The 20,271-nt window shown below is 34.3% G+C and overlaps 2 protein-coding genes across 6 annotated transcripts in view; both read left to right on the top strand.

Moving 5' to 3' along the window:
- LOC141522127 (F-actin-capping protein subunit alpha-1-like) overlaps nt 1–19,736 on the top strand; it is a 138,472-nt gene extending 118,736 nt beyond the window's left edge. The window contains exons 3-4 of the mRNA XM_074235270.1: nt 7,350–7,468; nt 9,166–19,736. The gene's annotated coding sequence lies outside the window, so the exon portion shown is untranslated. The remainder of the gene's footprint in view (nt 1–7,349; nt 7,469–9,165) is intronic.
- Nucleotides 1–20,271, top strand: part of FRMD5 (FERM domain containing 5) — a 415,376-nt gene that overhangs the window by 123,345 nt on the left and 271,760 nt on the right. The window lies entirely within an intron of this gene.

Here is a 20,271-nt window from a genome sequence, read left to right as displayed (position 1 = left end):
TTTCTCATTTTTAAATATGGTATAATATATAATATTGTTATATTAGTATTCCAAATACAGTTCATATATTTACTTAAACATTCACATATTATTTCATTCTCATATGGGCTAAAGATGATCCTGGAGCTCCTTAAATAATACTGATTAAAACTGGATGAGATATTTTTATCAATATGATAAAAGGAAAATGTAAATATAAATAATGTCACATTTATATAGGACCTTGATGTTTACAAATCATTTTTTTCTAATTGCAACCTTATGAAGTGAGGTAGCTTGAATAAGGAAGCCATGTCTTAGAGAATTTAAATAGTTTTTGCAAGATCATGCAGCAAACTAGTATTCCAGCTGGAACTTAGTAGCTTTCTGTCTTTATATGTGTCACGAGGGCAATTAGTACCCACATAGCCCATCATTACTTTTCCCTAAAATACTTAGATAAAATGACTATTCAGAAGATACTGATTTAACAGTCTATACAGGAAAAACTAAAGGGATGATCAATGCCTCGTGTCTAGATTATGGCATTACATTAGGATGATCAGTTCATTTTGTGTGTGTGTGTGTGTGTGTGTGTGTGTGTGTGTGTCCTGTCCATATCTGGGACAGATACTGCATATGGGTTGTATTGGGTTCAATATTGAATGAGAGGGAGGAAACTAATTGGGTTGCAATTGGGTAATTATAGTGTTTTATGGGTTCCAAACTGCTCTCTGGAACAAAAATCCTTATTTTTTTCTTGTTTTTGCTAACAAAAACATGTTCTTCCATTGATGCAGTATGATTGTATAACTTGGAAACCAAAGAATCTGAGTTATTGGAGTATTATAAAGACATAGATAAGAAGGTACAGATGGGATGAAATCTATACTAATAGAGGGAATTTCCATAACAATAAAATTGTAATCTGACCCACTGAAGACCTGAAGTAACTCTATTACCTGTCTTTTTAAGGTTTGCAAAGTACCTTACCAAAGGTTATTTTATTTTATCCTCACAATGCTGAGAGGTAGCCTTTAATATGAATAATGTGTAATTGTGTGTGTATGTGTATATATATATATATATATATATGCATATATATGTGTATATGCACACTCATATATATTTCTATATTTATGCTCTCTTTGAGAGTAGTTTATTATTCCAGACATTTATTGTACATATAACACAGATAATTTTTGTAATATGCATATATAGTGAATATAAATATATGTCAGGATTAATATTCTACACTGAGAGCTTAGTAACATTCATCAAAAAGGAAAAGTACAATTAAATGCACTATGAAATAATCACTACAAAGGCAACAGAATTTTAGAGGAGTAATGAGGAATCATGCCTCCTACCTCCTAACAGAGAGGTGATGGACTCTAGGTGCAAAATAAGACATAGTTTTTTGGACATGGCTAATGTGAGGATTTATTTTGATTGAATATGCTATTTTTACAAGGTTTTTTTTTTCTCCCAATGGGGAAATATGGGGAAGAGAGAGACAGTGATAATAATGCCAAAGAGGAAAGAAAAAAATGAAGCGTCACTGTAGCATTTAAAAGAAAATACATAAAAGAATGAATAGAAGGAATTTTGAAAGTAGTATGATTAATTTTTATATCCTTAAAAGCAAAGTGAATATGAGTTATTACTTTATGGTTTCTCAGTTTCATCTGCAGTCATCTCTTTTTGTTACTTTTGCATGTGGAAATGCACTTTTTGGAGAAAAGTTATGTATAAAGTAAATTTTTTTCAAAAGATAATTATGTTGGAGTTGGAAAAGTCCAAAATTATATACTTCTTGATACTTAAAACAATTTTAGGATGAAATTTATGTTCTTTTTTTTAGGATGGATTTATTTTTCATTGAAATTATTTTCCAGTTACATGCAACATTTTCAACATTCATCCATTTGCAAATTTATGAGTTCCACATTTTTCTACTGCTCCCCTTCCCTCCCTCCCCATGGCGGCAACTGTCTGGTAAAAGTTGTAAATATACAGTCCTATTTAATATATTTACATATTAGTCATGTTGTGAAAGAGGAATGAGAACTAAGGGGAAAGAAAAAGCTATGAGAGAGAAAAAGGAAAAAAATAAAAGAAGTTTTAAAAAATGAATATAGTATGCTTTGCTCTGCATTCAGGCTCCGTAGATTTTTTTTCTCTGGATGAGGATGGCAGTGTCCATAGCAGGTCTTTCAGGGTTGTCCATGCTCTATGATGTGTTCTTTTTTTTTTCAGGTTTTTTGCAAGGCAAACGGGGTTAAGTGGCTTGCCCAAGGCCACACAGCTAGGTAATTATTAAGTGTCTGAGACCGGATTTGAACCCAAGTACTCCTGGCTCCAAGGCCAGTGCTTTATCCACTACTCCACCTAGACACCCCTGTGTTCTTTTTTAAAGGGAAAAAACATCTCTTTTTTGCAAATACGATTACCAAGAGTTAATGTCAAAATGTTGCTTACTAAACAAAAAAAAATACAAAATGCTTTTGTTAGGAAGAAATCATTAAATCAAAGCACACAAGATTATAACTGGCTTTCATTCTACTATTGGGAGAAATTTATTATTTTTATGCTGTAAATCAGGAATTTTAAAGCTTATAGCATTCATGAAGTAATAATTCAATTTTCCATTAGAATTCCAATTTTCTCTTTGTATAGAATTGTATTTAAAAGTATTTTTGAATAGAACCATATTTTAATACAGTTAGGTAAATGCTATAAACTTAACATGATTTGAAGTTGAAACTATTGCCCTATATCACACTTCAGATTTGGGGGTTTTTTCTTCTTTCTTTCAGAAGAGATTCCATTGAAGTTGCACTCTGCTGTCTTATCTTGGCACAGAGGTAATTCTGTATTCTCAAAGGCTATACAAAAGTGGAGGGCAAGTTGATAAACGAAAAGAGCACTGGTTCTGGAGTCAGAGAACCTGAATCCAAATCCAACTTCCAATACTATTTGTGTTATATTGGGCAAATCATCCAAACCACTCAGGTTCCTTATGGATTATACTGGATGGCTTCTGATGTCCCTTTCAACTCAAAGATATGTGATTCTGTGAGAAAACCCATCAAGCAGGAAACCTTTCAAGTATCACTGAATTTGTTAGAGGTTCATCACCAGAAGGTTAGCTATCAGGTGACACATTCTATAACAATTAATTAAGCCATCTACCTAAGCTTCTACCCCTAAAGGGGTTGCAGGCTTTTTTGTTTGAGGTAGTGGAGTACATCCACATCTGAAATCATTGATGCTTCAAGTCTATCTACAAAGAAATTTTGCTTCTTTCCCTTTTTGTTTGTGAAAATTCTTCCAGAAACTGAGAAGACACATGTCAAAAAGCAGCACCTTTAGGTGCTTGTAAAAGTAAAAATATTTTAAACCAACACTACTTGAACTGATGAGTTATAAAAAAAAAATACATCCAGTTAAGTTCATCTCTCCTATGATTCTGGTGAAAATGTTTCTGTAAAGTGAGAAGGAAAATTCTGATCTCCCTTGCTAATATAAGAATACTTTGTCCTTTCTTCAAGAAGTTTGCAGAACATCCTAGGGTATGATGGGAAATTTGCCACACATCTTTCAGAGATGCTAATTGATGCAGTTGATAAAATCCCTTTTATTTCAATGAATTACATTGTAAATAGTAGAGATCTTAAGGACTCAACCCCAGAAAACTTAGCAATTTTAAAACTCAAACCAATTGAATATCCTTGAAGTGTTAATAAGAAACAATATGGAGATGCTCAAATTAAAGGTTATAATTGCATAATTTTTAAAGATGCATATTTTGAATTTTTATAATATGTAAAATTGGACTTCAGTTCCTATTTTTAAATGTTCCTATTTTTAAAATATCTTTTTAAAATTCTTATAACTATGGAATGAAAAAATTATATTTTTTGAATTCCATTTATGCAGTTTCCCTTTCTTTAAGTTGCTAGGTTTTTTCCTTCCCTTATTGTATAAAATTTAAAACTTTTATACAATTCAGTAAAGCTCAGGGGAATGGAGACGTAAGTAAGGGATGGTCCAAACACTGCTTCAGAGGGAAACCAGAAAAACAAAAAGAAAAAGATGAAAGAAGATTATCCAAAGAATTGTTTTTATTATGAATAATCAGGTGTTGTTTTCATATGAATTTGCTTTTATTTTTGGTCTTCTCTGATTGCTCTTGGTTGTGTTCTAACATTTTTGGCTTTCTTTTTCCTTCCTGCCCCAAACTGTACTTCACATTTTTGTTCCTTCTCTAATCTTCTCTGCTCTATCCTAAGTAAGATCCCTCTGGCCGAGCCTGAAGATCCTATATATGGCCACTACCATCTGTCTATTCCTTACTTCTCTCTTTCCTTTTTCCCTTCCTAATGCTGTTACTCTCAGATCTTTGCATGTATTTATACTTTGATGTTTAAAATGGGACAGTGATCTCATACAGATGGGTTCTGCCTTCACCAGTATATGTTCCAGTCCCTCTACAACATCTCACCTATGTATTTTTCTAGACTTGGAGTCTAGACTAAATTTTAAAAGCTTTCCTCTGGTTCCTTTACTATTTTGTGAATACTAGTTCAGCACCTAGACTGTCTTTTCTTATTTTCCATTTTCACATCTTTATTAAAACACATAGAAATTGCACAATTAACTTACATTTCGTTGGCTGTCCTCACTGATCCATTGACTTACTTAATTGACCACCCTTAGCCATTGCCCCCTGCTCCAGTTATTTAGCAAAGTGAAATTGACCAGTGTTCTTTCTTAACCTTATTCTTTCTTTTCTTCTACCACAGACTTTCCACAGCTAAAAATTTCCCCTTTGGGTTGTCCATTGAACTGTTTTTGTTCTATTATCAATGTTCTTCTATGTCCTTTTACTTAAGAATCCCCAGGAAAAGACAGTGAGTCCTCAACATTCCTGACTTTAGGCTGAGGAATTTTATTAGTGATCTTATCTTCATTTTCATATTGGCAACATGCAGTATGTACAGTAGAAAAAAAATGAGATGCAGGGTTTATGGAGCACCTGGTATCCTACTAGGCTGCTTTACTGGTTTTCTTGTTACACCCTCCCATTGTAAAGATCTTCCTGTGTATTCATGGTATATTTTCATTGTTCACTTTTAAAACTCAAGTTTCTGGTGTAATTATGCCCCCAGTAGCACAAGCCTTTGGGCTCTGATCCCAATTGTGCAAAGTCAGTGTTGTGATGTAGTGAGGAAATAAGGGTGTTAGATAAACAATGCTGAAAGAATATCTGAGCCACTGTTGGCTGTAGTTTTGGTGTTAAATCAATAATTTGTTACTTAGTACAATACCTTCATACCACCATCTGACATAGAAGAAGATAAGATTCAGGCTAAAAATGTTTTAGTTTTAAGAATTTTTTGCTGTACAGTATTTATGGTATTGTAGATTTCCTGTGTTACAAAAAAAATATTATCTGAAGTCAATTGTGTTATTTTTATTGAGATGTTTGCTGTCAAAGTATGATCCTGGTAAAAAGATTGATTTCTTTAGAGAGTACTTAGTTTTCACATATCAGTAAGTAAGAAATTAAGACTTCTGGGTATGTCCCCCCATGTTAATTATATACTCAGGAAGACAATGATCAGGATGCCTTTGTCCTGTCAGGAAGTGACAAGAAGAAATCAGATTGTATTGTACAAGGATGATAGTTTTTGAGGAGCACTGGACAACTTAATATTGTGCAACCTTCATGGTCAGGTCACAAAAGAGGTTAATAATTTTTTCTGTTCTCTTTTTTGTGCATAAAAGTTCTACTCTTTGCCAGTTTGAATATGGTCATTACCTTAATAGCCTCACCTTAACAGTTAGATGGTAAATCCCAGAGACTAAAACTTCAATCTAATCTATATTTCTGTCCATTTTCATTTAAAACTATATTTTAAAAGTTTTTACAGTTTTGGAATTCACATAGCACAAGGGGTTACAGAATTCTAAGTAACCATTAGCAAAAAAAAATTTCACGATCTCAATTTTATTTTATATACTGCATTTCATGGATTATTTCATGTTTACTATATTAGGAAAAATGCATATTATCAGATTTAATGTTATAAAGAATTATATGCAGAAAAGTGCATTTTCATCAATCTCTAGAGAAAGATAAGTTTGGGGGGAATGGTAGGATTTAATCCCCCATTTCCCATGGGTTCAATGTACCAAGCTTCACATTTTTTACTTTTATACATTGTTTTCTAGGAATGTTGCTCTCATAAAAGTTGAGACTTGATTGCATTTTGTTTTCTTTTTTTGTGAAAATAAAATAAAATCGTAACCCATTGACCCTGGTCCTCAGCTTATCTATTTATTTCTTAAAGGCAGCAAGGATGATTTAATTTCTTGTTGAAGCTAATAAACACCAGAGGGATTACTTCTGATTGAAAGGATCCCTGTCTAGCCAGAATCATAAAATCATAGGCTTTTTTAGAGAGTCATAAATAGAAATTCTTTCATTTGCAGTTGATACAGCTGGGTAGATTTGGTTGAAGGGTAGAGATGATTGTATCTTTGGAGTAGTGTTAATGAAGTTGGGTTAAGTGGTCCAAGCTGGTGGCTTAAAGAATAGTCCAACACAAGTATATAGGGAAAAGGGGTGGCTTATTCCAAAGAAGCCTCAGCCCTCATCCCTATGGAGATTGCTGACAAAAGAAGAGGGGCTCCATGGTGATGGTTTAGCTTTGGGGCAGTTGTACCTTAATATATTAATATGGGCTTGCAGAAGAGGTGTGGTATAATGGTCACTATAGGAAGAAAGGTACCTGATGTTTCCAAAACTAACTGCTTGAGGCAAGGCCCCATCTGACCTTTGTGAAGTTACAACTTGACTTATAGATCATTGATTCAGGTCCAAAAATCTGTAAATGGAAGGGGTATACACCTAGGAAAGAAGAAATGATTAGCAGTGTATATAACAAAAAGAGCACTGAACTTGTCAGAAGACCAAATTTCAAATCCTGTCTCTATCATTTACTAGTAATATGATCTTGAGTGAATTATTTAATGTCTCTAAGCATGTTTCTTCCTCTATAAAACAGATGATACTTGTCCTACCTACCTCACTCATTAGGTTGTTTTGAGAATCCAATGAAGTAATGTATATAAAATGTTTTGAAACCATGGATTGCCCTAGAATAGGAGGAATTATTGAATTTGGAATAGAGTAATTTAGACAAACTAAATTTCTCTTACTAGGGAACGGATGACAAAACATGCATGTAACCAAGTCTGTCATATTTTTATTTTATGATCATGTTTAACTCTAACTTTGTGGAAATTTATCCTACAAATGAAACATTTGTTTTTCTTAAATTTTGGTTTTTTTCAAGAAGACATGGAATAGTTGACTGATAAGATAGACGACATGACATATGGTGTTAATACGAAAGTGAAAAACAGTTATGGAAACAACTGCAGTTACTGAAATATTTGAAGATGCCAATGAAGAGAGGTAAATGGCAACAGACTTAATTATACAATGTGTTTAATCACATCTATTGTATGAATCTACTCAGAAATTTGAGCAGACAGGTCTTTTCTGTGGAAGACAATACTATGGCCTTGTCATTGGTGTTTAGTTTTAATTTCCTCCTTACTGGTATAAGTTTGGACTTTTTTGTAGAATTCATTCTCTAATGAATAAATGAATTCCCAAAGTCCTCTATGTCAGAGTGACCAACTCTAATCCAGTTGATAGGCAAAATGATCACTAACTCTGACCATGTTCCCAGGGTGATACTTACGTCAGGGCAAATAGCAGGAGAACAATACTGCCAATGTAGCGAGCACAAAGAGGCTTTTATTTCTGATTGAAAATGCATGTCTTATGGTCCTGGCATTTTCTTCCTTCAGACAATAGAAAGAATATCTTCTCTCCATTCATGCTGGAATTCATCTATGACTCTTTTTTGGTCTTCTGGGCAAGGGTACAGGCTAGACTTTTGTTTTAGGGTCATCTTTCTTCCTCTCCCCTTTTTACCCTTATCAGGACCCCAAGTTTCAGAGCTAAAGCTAGTGATGATTGACTGTGTATGTACTTTATTTAGTCTTACAGGAATTCACATTAGGCAACTGAGAACAGAAACTGTCACTTAGTCCTATAGGTCATTGAAATGTTAAACTCAAGAAAATAAAGCAGGTTCATGAACAACAATTCTAAATCTATTTTTTTGTATAATGCCTTCCTTTGATAGTCTTATGAAGCCTGTGGAACCCTTCCCAGAATAATATATTTAAATATACAAAATAAAATACATAGGGTTATATAAAAAAACCTCTTTTATTGAAATAAGATTTTTTTTCCTATCCAAGTTCATGGACATCTCCCAAATCTATCCACAAATCTCAGGTTAAGAACCAGTTTGGAGATTCTGTATCTAATGTTTAAAAAAAAACCAAACTATGTCCCTTATTGTGTTTACTATCCTAGTTTGTGAAATGAGCTGACATTTGAATTCAATAATATCTTGAATTCTTCTGTAACCCTGCTAAGTAAGAGTCTGACCTAGGTCAGTCCCTTGTTAGTTCAAGTTTGATGTAAATTCTGTAAAGACAGGACAATCCCAAGTCCAGAGTCCCCTTAAGCTCATGTCCTTGTACCCTGGTCTTCCTTGCCAGGCTGGCAGTAATATCCAGGAATCTTGCCTCCAAGGTCACCATAGTTCATCAGGGTCTAGGTATTCTACTGTGTGCCTAGAAAAGGACTAAATTAAAAACAACAAAGTTCCAGACATACTCCTTGAGGTCCTAGAGTCTAAAAGAAGGGAGGGAAAGGTAGTTTTGTCCCTCAACCAGCTAGACTTCCCTAGCCTGGTAGTTTTAAATATGGAGCCTATTCTGGCCACATAGCCATGCTAGTGAAAGAGATTGCCTTCTCCAGGAAGAATAAGTCCCTGACATTTCCCATGTGAATCCCTCCATGTTAGATCATCTGGGTATGTGCCAAAGCCATGTTACATACATTAATAGAATTAATTATAGTTAAAAAATAATAGTGATATTAATAGCAGTAAAAAAGAAATAAGCAAAATTTATTAGATAGAATTTTAAAATTTTTATTGGAAAACTATAAATCCTGCATGATTAGTTCAAAAGTAATTAAGCTTAGAGAGAAATGGCTATTATTGTTGACTGAGTTTTCTCTTGTAGAAAATGACCAATATCCTCATGGAGGACAGACGAATTCACATCCTAAAACCCCTGGTGAGTAGATTGACAGTGATAAAAGACAAACACTTCTGAAATCTGACATTCCTGTAGGATTTACCTTTCCACTTTCTTTTCTAGGCCCCCAAAGAGTAGTGTAGTATAAACCTCTGGGAGTTTCCCTCATTGCCTCCATGACTAGTTTTGGTATTATGTATTATGGTTCCAAGTGCAGCCAGTTTTGCTTTTATGTAAGATCTCACAGACACAAGGGAAATACCCCTAAACAGACAGGATGAGTTGGATGAAAATATAATAATCTATTATTTTTAATAACAGTGAAAGGAAAATTCTTAGGCATTTGAAGATCAAATACAAGCACTTTGCCTGAAGACTAGAATTTAGCTCTTTTTGAATCAAGTTTTACTATGTTTGTCGATCATTGCCCCTGAAACAAATCAATTTATGACTGTTCTTTATAGCTTACAATGTGAACATCTAAAAGAAACATATGGGGCAGGGAGGTGGCAAAATTGAAACAGCCCAGGAGTCAGGAGAACCCTGAGTTCCAATCTACTTCAGACACTTGACACTTATTAGCTTCATGACCCAGGCAAGTCACTTAACTCTCTTCTTGTTCTTCATTTATTTATGCCTTTGAAACATGTTTCATCATTCTATTTAATTTATATGAGCCACTGAATATATATCTAGAAATTTCAAAATGAGGTAGCAAGAGGAAATATATAGCAAATGATAAATCCAATGTTATTATTAACAATAACAATGAGGGGCAGCTAGGTGGCACAGTGGATAGAGCACCGGCCCTGGAGTCAGGAGTACCTGGGTTCAAATCTGGTCTCAGACACTTAATAATTACCTAGCTGTGTGGCTTTGGGCAAGCCACTTAACCCCATTTGCCTTGCAAAAATCTAAAAAAAACCCCCCCAATAACAATGAAAAAGGAGATGAGGGGGAAAAACATGCTTTTCAACTGAAATATAATAACAGAAATTTATTTTCATATATGTATTTTAAGTTAACCAAGCATTTTCCTGTAAGTTTAGTATTGCATACTTTATAGATGAAGAAACTGAGACTTAAAGAAGTCAAGTAACTTGGCCATGATCACATAGCAAGGAAAGTTCTTGATTCCATGGTTAGCATTGTTGATATACCTGCACACATGGTCAACAAAACATACATTTTTGGGGTCCATTAACATCTTTTTTATCTGTTTTTGTTTTGTTTCATCTTATCCCCCACATCTTTAACAACATTCAATTTGATTATCATTTGGTTTAGAGGGCATATACTTATTTACATTAAAGAAAAACAGGGTGGGAAAAGAAGAGCAGTAGATATAGGAGATCATGCAATTATATAAACTACAGTGGAACTATAAAATCAATCCAGAATCAATTTCTATTTCTAAAATGCTGTTTCTATTTCTAAAGTGCATTCAGGACCAGTTTATTTCTGTTTTTTTCTCTACAGGGTTAGCTCTCTTGTCCAAGCTATTTAGCATAATTAGTAGTTGTAATTCACAAACATTGAGATTCTTTCCATAAAACATCTTAGTCAGGGGGAAAAGAAGAAAGAATTATAGAAAGAGAGATCCTTCACATCTGTGCACATTGGCCCTGCTACTGCATTTTGGGTGGATGTTACCTCCCCTTAATCTGTCTCATTGGATTTATAATAAATTCCCATTGTTCCATGTGCCCTGATGGGAGAGGCACAGGATAATTAATTTAATGTTCTGAGCTTTTGCAAAAAGGTAAAATAGTGATGGTGTTAAATATTGTAGGTGCAATTTGTCAACAACTTGTCTTTCTCAAATATTGCATTGAAAGCCTTGTATGATTAAGCTTTGTATTTCACTGTTAACTGCCTTTATGCCTGTTTGTGTGTCTGCTAAGTACTTTTATTATTCCAAAATTGTGAGCTCCATTGACTGCTAGGTGAAAATTCTGAGATAGGGGGATGTGAAGTAATGACTAAGAAAGAAGGCATCAGACCGTCCCAAATAGAACATAAAAAGGGGAAAAGACCCACACGTACAAAAATATTACTGCTCTTTTTGTAGTGGTGATGAATTGTAAATTGAGGAGATGCTCATTAATTGGAGAATGAATGTCTGAAAAAATTGTGGTATATGAATGTGATGGAATACTGTTCTATTAGAAATCATGAGGGATGGGATTTCAGAAAAGCCCGGAAAGATTTGCACGAATTGATGCTGAGCAGAACCAGAAGAACATTGTACTCATCAACAGCAACATTGTGTGATGATCAACTATGATGGACTTGTTCTTCTCGGAAGTACAATAATCAAAGACGATTCTCAAAGACTTGTGATAGAAAATACATCCACATTCAGAGAAGAAACTATGGAGTCTGAATGAAGACCAAAATTTACTATTTTTAATTTTTAAAATTTGTTTTATATTTTATGTTTTCCCCTCTTGTGTTTTTTCCCTTTTGAGCTGATTCTTCTTTTACAACATGATTAATATGAAATATGTTTAACATAGTTATGCATGTATATAGCCTATATTTGATTGCTCTTTATCAATGAGAGGAGGAAAGGAAGGGAGAAAAATGTGGAACTCAAAACCTTACAAAAATTGATTGCTGAAAACTTCCTTTATATGTAGTTAGAAAACAATAAATAAATAAGTTTATTAAAAATAAAAAAGAAGGCATCAGGCATTCTGGTCATGACTGGATTTCAATTTTAAAATGTGTGAAGTTTGAAATTGCTTCTTTCATTCCCCTACCTTGTAAAAAGAATGGTATTTGAATTTACCCAAAGGTTGTATTTACACTATGGTTAGAATCAGATTTTCCGCATTTTCAGAATTAGTTGCACAACTTTAGTTACTGAAGTTAAGCAAAAAAGTTGCTTGGCTCATATATAACTCATCATTTCAGAAGCCATACTCTGAGTTTTGTGTAGAAATGTTTATTTTCCTTTTGAGAGAGATCACAATATTGTTCAAATTATATCTCTAATGCCCCAAATACTTTCCCTGTAGGAAGCGTGAAATCACCTGGAGGCTAAGCTCTCTCTGGAAGGTAGAAGACAAAAATAATGACCCTCATATTTGGTTACTAGGGTACACTGACAAGAAGCAATCTTCATCTTTCTCAAGGGAAGATAGAAGAGCAAAAAGATTAAAGAAGAAAATATTGTCTGGTTTTCTGAGTCAAAAAAGAAATGAAATATTGTTATTTCTTCTCTTTGAATCTGAATGGAGAGGGTTCTTCTTCATCTTACGTCGTTATTTCTTTTTCTAGGATCTCTCTTTTTTTCAGGATCAGGGTTTACACATAATTGTATCTATGGGACGGCTACACGTTGTAGATCTTAGAGGAGGTCAAGTCAGATGGGATAAGTGATTATAGAAGCTTAATTGGTCCTCAGTCAGCGTTTGCTAGTATTTTTCTACATTCCTGTGATTTTGCCTCGACCTGTGTGATACATGGGGATTGTGGTGGTATGAATGTTTGTGTCCATTTGACCTCCATTCAGAAAAATAGTCCACCATAAGTAGGCATTGATGATGCAATTATTACTATCTTACAAACCTGTTGGATAGAGCTATTATATTTTGGTGTATAATCACTTTTACTACTCTCTCCCTGAAAAATGTTTGTTTCTATTTATATAGAAAGAGATTTGTTTTCAAAACAGAATAGTTTACTTTTTAAATATAATTTTATTTTTCATGTAACTTGGAAATTCACACTAAATTTCTTGTTAAAATGAAGTAGCTTTGTTTTCCTTCCTAAATTTAATGGCCCAATTATATAAAAGGTATTATCTTTCAAATGGGGTTTATGGGCTTTTACCTTTAGAATGGAGATTAAAAACCAAGTCCAAAGATTGTGAGATGCCAAAAATGGGACCTATAGATAGATGGCCCCTGGGGCAATCTATGATTTACTGACATATCCACAGTGCCTTCATTAGACATTAAAGTGTTACAACACACCAGTGTATTAGCAGTTGGGGATTCCTGAATCTTCCTAGTAGGTCACAAGCTGAAGCATTTGGCAAGTTGCCATTGCCACCTCTTAGGTGGCATGGGTGCTTCCCTCTCTATTCCTTTTCCTTTTCATAGCCTCTTAAATAGTGAATGTTCCTTTTTTTCTGTGAATATTCTAATGATTGTCAGGCAGGTGAGCAGACATAGAAGTTTGTGAATTTTCTAGTAAGCACATATATTTTTCTGGGAAATTTATTCCTAATAGCAGAAGTAAGATACTAATGCTTGTTGAGATATATTAGCTATACTGAATTTTTTGCATCTTCACATTTTTTTGTCCTATAACTTTAAAAGGTGACATTTTACATAATGCACATGGAGTTCAAAGCAGTTCTGCATCTCTCAGCAGAGTAGGGGCCATTGGATTTTCTTTCATTACTGGTACAGTGAACAGAAGGGAGTTGGTCAGGATATTCCTGATTAATGGATTCTCTTCTCTCTCCCCGCCTAGTTGATGAAACCATAGAAAATAAGGTAAGAAAGATATCAAGGCATTATGGTCTCAAAGTACAACTAGGCTATGGGAGATGGGGGGCAGGGAGGGAGATTATTAATTATTAATAAGGAGTGTCCTGCTCAATTCACCTTCCATTATTCCCCTTGGTGACATGTAGTATTGGGAGAAAGTGCCTCAGATTTGAGGGAAGGGAGGGTACTTTTTGCAATGTCATCTCAGCAAATGCTTTTGTTTTCAGCTGCTTGTGACTGCTTATTGATTATGAAAGGTAAAGCACTAGTGAAAGTTTATGAGCTATAGATTTTTTTTGGAAATTCAAGGAATAGTTGGTTTCTGCTCCCTTCCCCCAAGGCCCGTTAAAGTTGGATTTGGGAGATGACAATCCTCAAGATGGTAACTACACATGCAAAGAATTTTAAAAATCAAACTTCTTCACAAATCTAGTTTATCATATTCATATCAGAATAAAACAGAACAGAACAGTTTATTAAAATACTTGCATCATGATAGATAACCCTCTTCATCTTTACAGAAACTAAATTCTAAAGAAGTTAAATAATATATAACTAGTAATTGACTACAATACAAATTGCCATTGTATTGATTGCTATCTTCAAATTCAGTTGAATTCATTAAATATATGTTAAGTGCCTACCATGTAGGAGGCACTTCACTAGAATAAGGGCATAAAGATAAAGATTAAAACAATTGTATTTGCACCAGTAGAATATAACATTTAAATAAATAATTGAAAGGAATATAAGGATTTTGAAAGTCAAAAATGATTGGTACAGGGATTTTGTTTTTCTTTCTCTTTGGGGTAGGGAGAGGCAGGAAAGAAAGGGTTTTTTGTTGTTGATTGAAAATGTAATTAAAAAATCAAAGTACAGCTATAGGAATTTCATATAATGAGAAAATTAAAGTTGAAACTAATAATAATAGATTTGGTGGATATTATATCAAGTTTAATGTCATAAAATTTTAGGGCCTGGATTCCTTTTACTGCCTTTAATATAATCTGAAGTAGGAAAGAATAATCTAAAAAAAGAAAAACAAATTAACCAGGGGTATTAGGCTTTTTCAAATATAGCCTCCCTTCAGATAGGGGGAGGACCATTTGGGATACAGCTTAATCAGTGACTTGGATGAAAGTATATTTATCACATCTGGAAATGAAACAAAATTTGGAAAAATCATTTATATATTGACTATCAAAATTGAGATATATAAATATTTCAACAGGCTAGAAAAAATTAACAGGGATAAATAAAAATAAGACCTTATCATTGGGTTAAAAAATTCAGCTGCAAAGAAAGATACAATGGTCTAGAATGAGACTTGTCTGTCCTGAGATTTGGGTTATTACCACAGCTGCCCAGTGTGAGCAGTTACTGTTTATTCTATCACAAGCTCTTCTGTTACTATTTTTGGCTGATCATTCCTTCTACCTTCATGTCCCTTGCCCCATTCCTCCCTAGTGACTCCTGTTTCCTGGTGACTAATACAAGTTTCCCATGTTGGTAATATTGGATCAGTTCCCCTGCTTCCCTCAGTAGAAAAACTCCATGACAACAACCTGGCTTTAAACTCAGATCAGCACCAATGAAACCCAACTGTATGCTCCCCATCCTAATTGTCACACAATAATGTGTTTGCTCTTAAGGCTGGAGGACTTCACAACTTCACTTACTGGACTACCCACAATAGAGAGCTATGTGGCCTGTCTTGAGGTATTTATAACCTGAAGTAAACCAGCATCATTGAAGTGCTGAATTCTCGACCTATTTGGAAAACCTCCAAACAAAAATGCCAGAATTTAAACTTGGTAGGTACAGAGTTTTTGCCAATAATTGGAACACATTTTCCAATCCTCAATGTTGTTAAGTTTACAGGAGAAAGAATTTTGATCTTTGGCCCAGATCAGATAGTTTCTCAAAAAATCTTCCACACTGCTCAGGGGCAAGTGATAAAAGTTAGATTTATGATTTTTTTTTTGTTTACCTGAATAGGTAGTGGAAAATGGCATTTTTAATCTCTCTCTGATCAAACTTGAGAATTTGCTTCTTCAAGTTCCAGCTAAGAGTACAAGTAGTAAAAAATGCCTCACTCTTATGAAAAAATTGCTTTAGGAGTCAATGAGAAGAGAGTAATTTCTTTCTATGAGTTTCTTACAAGGCAGAGGAATCAACATAGTGTAATACAAAATGTTCTGAATTTGTAGTCAGAGGACTTGGGTTTAAATCTTGGGGTTTTTTTTGCTCATTGGGACCTGAGTTACTTCTGGCAAGTTTCTTAATTTTCCTAGGTTTCATTTTCTTCATCTGGAAAATGTAGTTTCTAAAGTCACTTAGAGCTCTAGCTCTGAATCTATAATCCTATGATCAGGATAGTCTTGTCCAGATTCTTAGTAAATGGGCTGATGATGAAGTGACCCAAGATACTAGAGTACAACATAAGGAAGTCTTTGCTTCTGGGCCCAGACTCCAAGATCCTTTCCACCCTCTTAATCTTTGATTCTGATGATTAATAAAGAAGATTTCAGAGAACTGGGAAAATCATTGGTGGTCAATCAGTTCCTCAGGAGGGAAGGAAGCATTTATTATGAATCACTGCATACTTAGCTCTATACTAAACTCTTTACAAATGTTATGGCAAGCTTAATTTGATTCTTAAAATAACACTACCTACATTTTATAGTTTAGGAAACTGAGGCAGGCAGAAGTTAAGTGACTGGCCCAGGATTGCACAGCTAACTAAGGTTAGATTTGAACTCAATTTTTTTTAAATCCAGGCCCAGGGCTCTTACCTCCTGGGTTAATTTGCTGCCTCCTAATGACTAGAACTGTCCAAAAAAGTAATATAGGTTCGAGAGGTTGTGGGTTTTCTATCACAGAAGGTCTTTAAGCCAAAGCCAGATGATTACTCACCCAATAATGTTCAGGGATTTGTGAATCAGGAATTGGTTGTCTCCTTTCCCTAAGATATAACCTCCAGACTCTGCCCTTTCCAACTCATATTCTACACTGCTTCTAAATTAATCTTCTTAAAGCATAGGTTTCCTTTAGACTATGCCATTCCCTTACTGAAATACTTTTAGTAACTCCCCTTTACCTCTGTGATAAAAATTCAGACTCCTCTGCTTGCCATTTAAATCTCTCTTCAATCTGATTTCAACCTACCTTTCCAGACTTCTTTTATATTATTCCTCTTCATATTTTCTTACATTACTGCCAAATTGGCTCCCCAGCCATTCTCCAAAGATAATATTCCATTTCCTCTCCATGTCTTCATAAGGCATGCCTAGAAAAGTACTCCTTTCTTATTCCCACCTCTTGGAATCCTTAGCTTCCTTCTGTGCTCAGCTCAGGTGCTAGCTCCTTTGGGAAACATACCCTGTATCTTCAATTGTTAGAACTCTTTTCCCTCCTAAATTGCCTTGTATTTTCTCATCTGAATATGTATTTTATTACCCAAAGAAAAAATGTAAATTCCTTGAGGGCAGAAACCATTTCATTTTTGTGTTCTTAGTGCCAAACATTATCTTGCAAATAATTGGTATTTAATGTATTGAACTGAGTTCTGTAAACTTTATGGGGACATCTGGAAAGACAAAAATCTTCCCTGCTATGGGCATCAAATGTGCCCATCTTCTATTGCTATTACTCGGATTTCTTTATTTTAACTCATTTCTTTCTGCTTGTTCTGACATTGTGAGTGTATTTTGTTTGGTTGGGTTTTTATCATTATTAGCAAGTGATGAAATTATTAAAGGATGAGAAGTCATTTAAAGGAAAACCAAATGTCTTATACCCTTGGAGCTCTGGTAATGAGAATCAAAAGAATAACAAATGAACAAACAGAGCTCTGACTGTAGAACTTAAAATATTTCTTGTTTTAAAATCACATTTCCTTTTTGTTTTATTTTTGTAAGGACTTATGGGAAAACTTAAAAAAAGAAAAGAGAAATTTATCTAAGGTTTAGAATGTTCCCCCTCCCCAAGAAAAGGGAAAGAAAGAGCAAATAACTCTTGGATATATTTGGAGACTCAATAGGACAAAGTCTTCCTTTTTCCTTTCTCTTGCCCTTGTGTGATTTTCATTAGAGGCAATGTAGGAATATATCAGAGAGGCAGTGAAATGGAGAGGAAAGGAAGCTAAATGTGGAATCAAGGTACCTGGGTTCAAAGTACAATTCACTAGTTATTGTGTATAACATGAACAAGTTGTTTAACCTCTCCAGGCCTCAGCTTTCTCAATTGTAAAATAAGGGGGGTTAAATTTCTAACTCTGAAACTATAATACCATGATAAGAATTTTTAGTGGAAATCAATGGAAAAACAGAATTTGATATAAAAAATTAGCTTTAAAAAGATCTTTAGGAATCTATCAATTTTTTTCTTAGTTGTTTTTTTTTTTTTGCAAGACAAATAGAGTTAAGTGGCTTGCCCAAAGCCACACAGCTAGGTAATTAATTATTAAGTGTCTGAGACCGGATTTGAACCCAGGTACTCCTGACTCCAGGGCCGGTGCTTTATCCACTGTGCCATCTAGCTGCCCCTACCAATTTTTTTTAAAAAGAGTTTGCACATGGATGCAAACATGTGCATATATGTTTCTTAGACATAGTAAGAGGATAAAATATCTGAAAAGTTTTCCCCTTCTTTACCTCTTTCTTAATTACATTATATGTCTATACACATAGGTTTTGGGAATGGGAAGAGAAGCAAAAGTTTGAAGAGTTGGTCTGTCAGAGGAGTGGGGTAGGGAAAAAAGGGAGGGAAAGAGCTTCCAATGATAGAGGTAGTATAGCATAATAGAATACTTGACTTGGAATCAGACCTTCCTAAGATACTTAGAAGATATGTGACCCTGGACAAATAATTTAATCTTTCTTTGATTCAGGTTCCCCATCCATATGAAGAGATTGAATTCAAAAGTCTCTAAGATCCTTTCTAGCTCTAAATATAGGAGCCTAAGGTTCAGTTCCCAACCTTGGTAGCAGACCCTTAATACATAGATTTTTCTCCCCACTGACACTTGCTAATGCAAGTTAGAAGGTTGTCAGTGGGGAGAAAAATCTGTATGTTTTAAGGGTCTGCTACCATCCAGGTACTGTTTTAAGCACTTTACAAATATTATTTCATTTGATTCTCTCAACACCCCCTGAGGTAGACACAATCATGATTCTTATTTTACAGTTGAGAAAACTGAGGCAGATAGAAATGACTTACCCAGGATCACATAGTTAATAAGAATTCAAGGACAGATTTGTGCTTAGTGCTTCATGATTCCAGATGTAGCCCCTACCTATGTACCACCTGATTTGAATATCATACTTCCTTGTTAATTTTTTATCATAAAATTTTTATACCCTTACTGTAAAAGTAATAGTGTCAATTTTAACAGATTCATTAGTAGCAGTATCTTTTGGGGCATAGCACAAGATCAGTATTTATGCTGTATTATCTGTTTATAACTATGTTGTTTACTTATCATTTAAAACCTTTCCCAATTCCAATGTTTTTTTTAAGGTTTTTGCAAGGCAAATGGGGTTAAGTGGCTTGCTCAAGGCCAAACAGCTAGGTAATTATTAAGTGTCTGAGGCTAGATTTAAACTCAGGTACTCCTGACTCCAGGGCTGGTACTCTATCCACTGTGCCACCTAGCCACCCCCCAATTTCTTAATGAATAAAAATCTGCAAGCCTTTATACCTCTAATCCATAATAAATTTTTTCTCTTATGACAAAATTGTCTATAATAACTATATAACAGTGGTGTCAAACTCAAATAGAAATGGTGGTCAATAAACCAGACATAAGGATGTTGGGCACATATTGACACAGAAAACCACAATTATTAATATTATCTATGTTAATATCTATTTTATTTTTGTTTATTTTGTTAAATATTTCCCAGTTACATTTTAATCTGGTTCCAGTAGCATCAGGGCTGAATGTTTGATACCTCTTTTCTGTAGAATCCTTGGGTTGAAAGGACTTAAAATTTATTCATTGTAATGATTCTTACATTTCTGTCTTGTGTCAATATTTATTGTTATTATCTCCAGGGTTTAAACTTTTCATGTTTTTTTAATTAAATAATATTTACTTCTCAATTCCGAGGTTAGGAACCTAACCATAGGCTCATATAGAGCCAGAAAGGATCTTAGAGACTTTTGCATTCAACCTCCTTATGTGGATCAGGAACCTGAATCACAGAAAGATTAAGTTATTTCTCCAGGGTCATGTATCTTCTTAGTATCTTAGGAGTCTGATTCCAAGTAAAGCACTCTATCCATTTTGCTATACTACCTCTACCATTAGAAGCTTTTTTCCCTCCCTTTTTTCCCTCCCCATCTCCCCTGACAGAAAGAAGTTTAATATAGATTATGCATGTATAACCATGATAAACATTTATCTATATTAATCATGTTGTGAAAGAAGAATCAAATCAAAAAAGGTAAAAAAACCATTAGAGAGCAAAAAGATATTCTAGAATGGAGCTCAGGACTGTGTTTTAATAGAAGAGACTAAATAAATATTTATTCAGCAAATGAATAAAATATATCCAAAGAAGAAAAATCCTTTCTGTAATAA

Source organism: Macrotis lagotis, chromosome 4 (assembly GCF_037893015.1).
Source record: "Macrotis lagotis isolate mMagLag1 chromosome 4, bilby.v1.9.chrom.fasta, whole genome shotgun sequence".
In the NCBI taxonomy this organism is placed as follows: Eukaryota; Metazoa; Chordata; class Mammalia; order Peramelemorphia; family Peramelidae; genus Macrotis; species Macrotis lagotis.
Note: the sequence above shows the minus strand (reverse complement) of the source record. Positions and strands in the feature narration are given on the sequence as shown.